The sequence below is a fragment of the Eutrema salsugineum genome, unplaced genomic scaffold (assembly GCF_000478725.1).
Source record: "Eutrema salsugineum unplaced genomic scaffold, Eutsalg1_0 scaffold_6, whole genome shotgun sequence".
Classification (NCBI taxonomy): Eukaryota; Viridiplantae; Streptophyta; class Magnoliopsida; order Brassicales; family Brassicaceae; genus Eutrema; species Eutrema salsugineum.
The window spans coordinates 8,956,873-8,962,872 of record NW_006256547.1 but is presented as its reverse complement, the minus strand read 5'-3'; the positions used below and the strand labels follow the sequence as shown (position 1 = coordinate 8,962,872).

The 6,000-nt window shown below is 32.4% G+C and overlaps 1 pseudogene; it reads right to left on the bottom strand.

Moving 5' to 3' along the window:
• Positions 1-938: 938 nt before the first annotated feature.
• LOC18011765 lies at positions 939-1,857 on the bottom strand (annotated as a pseudogene).
• Between the last annotated feature and the right edge of the window lie 4,143 nt (positions 1,858-6,000).

The following is a 6,000-nucleotide window of genomic DNA, read 5'->3' as shown; positions in this document are numbered from 1 at the left end:
ATAAAATAGTCGGGTTAGAATTATGGTTAAATGACCATAATTCTAACCCACCTATTTATATTACTATATAATATAAATATTTACTAATTTAAAGATAATTTTTATCTTAATTAAACGCAAAAATAAATTTCTGTCATTTATTATAATTATAATTAAACGCAAAAATAAATTTCTGTCACTTATTAGAAAAATAAATCTATAAAGAAAACATAAATTATGTTATAGTTTTTGACTAAAAAAAATCTATGCGGATGCACGAGATAAAATCTAGTCTTAGTTAAATTGGACCCAATTTAAGAGACCGAGAATTTATCCCCCACAATTACTGTCAAAAAGAAAATTGTAAGAGTATAGTTGACGTATTAGAACCCTACAATATAATATTTGACCTTTAATTGATTATGAAATTGTGTAAATTCATAATTCTTTATATATAGAAGTGTGGAAATGGATTTCTTTCTAATCTAAGTAGAATCACGTTGTTTTTGATCTTATAAATTTCAAAATTATGAATGATTATGTTTTGGATCTTATAGTTTCCAAACCTAAGAATAAAGTTGTTTTAAAAACCAAAATTTTAGAGTTGAATAGCAAATTGACAGCAATCTTCATAAATAATAGAATTCGCTAAATTTCTCTTTTTTACACAAAATCTCTATAGGAATTTATAAGATGAATATTTTGTGTAGCTTTGTTGTTTTACTGTTTTTTTTCATGCGAGATGTCATTAATTTCCTTAATTTTTATATAATCATTTATAAATTATTTCGGGTTCAGATTCTATTACTAATCATGCCATTCTTTTTTTATTTTAAATGAAACTCAATTAATTTAATAAAATTTTCACGAAAACTTATATTCCACACTGTCAAAGTGAAATAACCCACCCAGATCGGGGTATTACAAAATTATTCGACTAGAACATAAGATTTTTGACATCAAAAAATTTTACGTCTCTCTTCGTACTTACGAGCCCAAATATGTTTTCCAGACCAATCAAACTTGTTAAGACTGTTGCCTTTGAGTATGCAATCCATAGTAACGACAGAGTCCAGGATGAGCCTTGCATACAGTGATTGTTGCTGACCATTTCTATTGAAGGAGTTTCCACTAACATCCGGCATAAAAACGCCTACAACACAACCTTCTCCATATTTTTGGGTGAAGATGTTCTTCACTTCCGCTTCTGACACTGGAAACCCCCGAGAATACGTTAGAAATATGGTTCGATCATTCTCAGTTGTGATGCATGTAGTATACCAACCCCAAAGATCACTAGAGATCAGGAATGGGTTGTTGTTGGGGATATTATTCCCACAAACAACATGAGGCATCACGACGATGTTCCCAAAAGTTGGATGAGGGAAGCTAGGGATGTTGAGAGGGGCCGTAGAGTCTGCTGAAGTAAGAGGATGATAAAGGATACACAAGAGCTCTTTGAATTATGTCGGAGAAAATTTTAGAACAAACAGTGCTTAGGAAATTTTGATTCCTTTGATGGTACTGTATCGTTATTTGTAGATTATTTGAAGATATATATATATATATATATATATATTTTTTTTCCATGAATCTTGCAGTGAGAGGGATCTGTTTAAAGCCATTTGGTGGTTCGTTAAACTCAAGGCACCGGAAGCACGAGACAGCCTCGTCAGCAAGAGATATAATTAAAGGATCACTGAGAGACATTATGACTGAGAAGATATGTTCAAAGCCAAAGTTTTCAAGCTAAAACCATGTGGCCATGACGAGAAGGGACTCAGTTGGGTCTCTTGAGAATTTTAAGACCAGTTTAGCGAACATCTCTCTGTCTTGAGAATGGAAAGCATGTAGTTGCTCTATGATGGAGAGTGACATAATTTGTTTGAGATCTACAGAGGATATTGGAGAAATAAGCGTAGGCGGAGAGTTTGAAGAAAACGATTGGAGGTAATAAATTATTGGAATATCTCGTAATCGTCATCAAATCAATTCGTTTTATACACATATGGGAGTCTTATCTTTTTTTTAAAAAAAAAGTTAATTTTTAAGATAACGAATGCAAGATTTTGTTACCTTTTTAACCACACATTAATCAGATGTTTTCTATAGTTTTTAAGTAATGGTAACAAAAAAAAATCAAAGATATGAACAGTTGTTAAGGCTTTCGAGTTATATTTATATGTGATGTGTATAATTTCAGCCCTGAAAAAATTCATTTAGAAATTTGTTGACTATTGACATGAATTCTAACAATGTAATAGAAAATTACTTTATTTGTTAATGTGGTTTGATGTATTCATAAATAAAATCTTATGTATGCTAAGTGTACTATAAAAATTTAGAAAATCATGTTTACTATATATGTCTAACTATCACTGGATACCTATCTTTCTTCTAATAAAGGTGTTCTATAAGAATTCACCACACATATTTATTCATTGTATGCAATGCAATGTCTATATGACATACTTTATTTTCTATGTATGGTGTATTTTTTTTTATACTGGATAATATTTGATAGTTTTATTTATTTTCTTTTTATACTGGATAATATTTGATAGTTTTATTTATTTTCTATTTTTGGGATTGTTTCTAGAGAATGATAGATATATTGTAATTTTTTTGTTTTAAATATCATAAATTCAAAATTCTATTTTATAATATGGTTTTTTTAAATAATCTTTAAAATAATATGGCATTTTATAATAAATAACACATAGTTTTACATAGTAGTTTCATAATTGATTATTGGTCGAAATTATATAAGTGAGTTAAATGATCCTCTTACAATTTTGTTTTTTGCAAGAAATTAATCTTTTCTAAAAACTTAATTATCATTTTTCTTAAGAAAAAATGTTAAAAAAATTAATTAATTAAAAAAGAACCACAAAACTTAAGTGATAACAAAAAAAATTTTCCAATAAACTATAATCCATTAATGTTTCTCGCACACTCTAACAGAACCGACACCTATAATGAATCTTGAAACAACCCCTTTAAGAATTTGATACCACAATCCAACCAAGATACCTGACAGAGACAGAAGATGAAGTGGGAAAGACGATGGCATCAGAATTTTAGTTTTTAGAGTTTTTTTATTTTTTATTTTGTTATGGTCCAGATTTTTTGAGTATTCTTAAAAACTTATATTCATTCACTAATTTTTTATCAATAGACAAGTTTATAAAGGATATATATAGCGGATATAAGATCTAGGATCTTAAATCGGAATAGTCACTCAGAACCTCCTCCATTTGGCTGGCTAAAATTCAATTTCAATAGTAGCTGGAGAAGTGATCCAGAAATTTCAGGTATTGGCTGGATCATTCCAGATCATACTGAAGCACACATTTGTTCGGGATGTACAACAGTAGAAGCCACGTCTTCGTCTTTCCAAGATAAAGCAATGGGTTTTTTACAAGCTCTTCAGATCGTATGGATGAAAGGATGGAGAGATATCTGGTCTGAAAGCGACAAGTTGGAATTGACAAAGATGATTAACCACCAAGAGGAAAATAATGAAATTGGGATCTTGTTAATCGATATCAAACATTGGATGGGTAAGCTTCCAGAATGTTCTTTGGATCATACCAACCGAGAGAGAAATTGTGTTGCAGATGTATTGGCTAGGAGGGTTATTTTTTTGTCAACATTCCATGTCTGGAAGCCCAAGGTCGAATACAGAAAGTGTTCGGAATCCTACTAAAAGCCCAATACAATAACATGATCAACAAAAAATAAAACACGGTACACGTCAAATACACGTGTTGTTAAAAGAAAAAACAAGGGCACGTGGCAACAAGGGAGAGGAAACGCTGCATCACCATCGAAAACTCCATCGACGGTGTTCTTCTTACCAGCGGTTTTCTCACCACCAATCAACAATAAATCTCCGGCGCCATCTGAAGGTTTCACCTTAACACATCTGCTCCTTTGCTACTTTTTACTTACTCCTTCGTTTTAGATCTCGTAAGTTTCACCGGCCAGAATTTTAATTTTTCAAATAGCTTTACCGCCTTCATCTTTCACTCAAAGACTTCTCCCTTTGCCTTGACAAGGTTCTAAATAGGGATTTGGGGAGAACTCATGCTCCCAGTTGAGAGAGGATGAAACCTGATGTGGTGTGAGTGCGGGAATAAGTGTTACACTAATAAAATCAATTAAAGTCGCAAGTGCACATCTAATCGATTGTAGTACTTAGGGATCGAATTCACAAGGAAGATAGATATTTTCTGCAAAAACTTTTAAAAAGAAATAAAGTAAGAAAGTCTATAACTAATCGATATTTTAAAAAGATTTTTGGGGTGTCACTAAAATGTAAATCCTAAACTAAATGGGAAAAGAAAGAAACGATTAGAACTAAAAATGACCTAATCTAAAGACTTAAGAAAATCGGCTGGAAAAATGAAGAAAACTTAATGTAAAAAAGCTTGAATGAAAATTGAAATAAACTTATAAAAGCAGACGCTGGATTTACAGGAAAATTATCTCTGGTGTGTGAATGATTCAAAACATTACTAACAACTAATTTAAAAGATCCTAGCTAAAACTTTAAGAACTCGAGCTCGAAGGTATGACTATATCACTGTCGTGATTGCAACCAATTATCACCAACAACCCTGACTAGTAGGTTTCCACTCTGATCCATTCACAACTCACCCATAGGTAGGTTTCCACTCCTATGGCAGAATTGCTCTTCTTAAACTAGATCTGGCCCATAATGGAAACTTTCGCAACAATACGAACCTAAATCAGATTATAGTTCATGACACTACTCCCATGCATTAAAAAATAAGTTTAGAAGAAAAAGTTCTAGAATTCGGCTTTAGTAGCTAATGGAATCCTCATCAAACATATATAATCCCCATCAAAAAATCCCTTAAACCCAACAAGTAAATTACTAAGACAAGATTAAAGAAAGCAAAAACAATATATTGAATTACTGAATAGAATTCGATATTGAAAAGAAAAAAAAAAGAGTTTAAGACAAAGATCTATATCTCCCTATACCTAAAAGTTAAAAGTATGAAAAACACAACTCTACAGAATGAAAAATATGAAAAGCATACGGCCTAGGGTTCCTGAAAACATGTATTTTATAGTCCTCAAGTCATTTTTGGACGTCACTTAGGGTTTCTCCAAATAAAAAATCGATTTGGGCTTGGAAATGGGCTTCTTAGTCGAGCAGTGTATTCTCCGCGGTCAGAGGGCATGCGACCGGTGGAAAATAGTTGCTGGCCGCAGTCAGTAATGCTGGCCTACTGGTTGACAGGACATCTTACTCTTCGCGTAACTTTTGACTGAACCGTTGGATTGTCCTGGTGTCAAGTGTGCTGGAAAGCTAGCTGCTCCATATTTATGAATACCAAATTTGAGCTGGATCAGATGGTGAGAAATTCATCATTTGAGGGTGAACTTCTAATGGTTTGACGCTGAGCTGAAAATCTGGTGTTCTATCCATTTTGCTAAGCTTTTTCCTAAGTTTCCTGAAAAGAGTCTTGAAACTATAAATACTACAAAACCACAATAAAAAATACTTATAAAAAATAAAAAGCATTGAAAAAATTATTTATAAATGATCTATAAAAATGGTCAAAATACGGTGTTATCAACTCCCCTAGACTTAAACCTTTATTTTTCCTCAAACAAAGCAAAAAACAAATCAGATGAAGTGAAAACAAAACTGGGAATTGCATAAAACTCAGAGACATGAACCTCTAAACTACGACCATCGTCGTACAACAATCGCAACTTACTCTAGAAAATTCTCACCAAGACACAATGGTAAAGGAAAATGATATTTTCTTGATGCAGCATTTAACTTCCTATAATCAGTGCACATTCTGTGGCCTGTTACATCTCTAGTGGGTATAAGTTCATCCTTATAATTCTTTACCACTGTCATACCACCTTTCTTGGGCACCACATGGACAGGAGAAACCCATTTTGAGTCAGAGATAGGATATATTATCCCTGCCTCAAGTAGTTTTAGAATTTCTTTCTTAACCACCTCCTTAA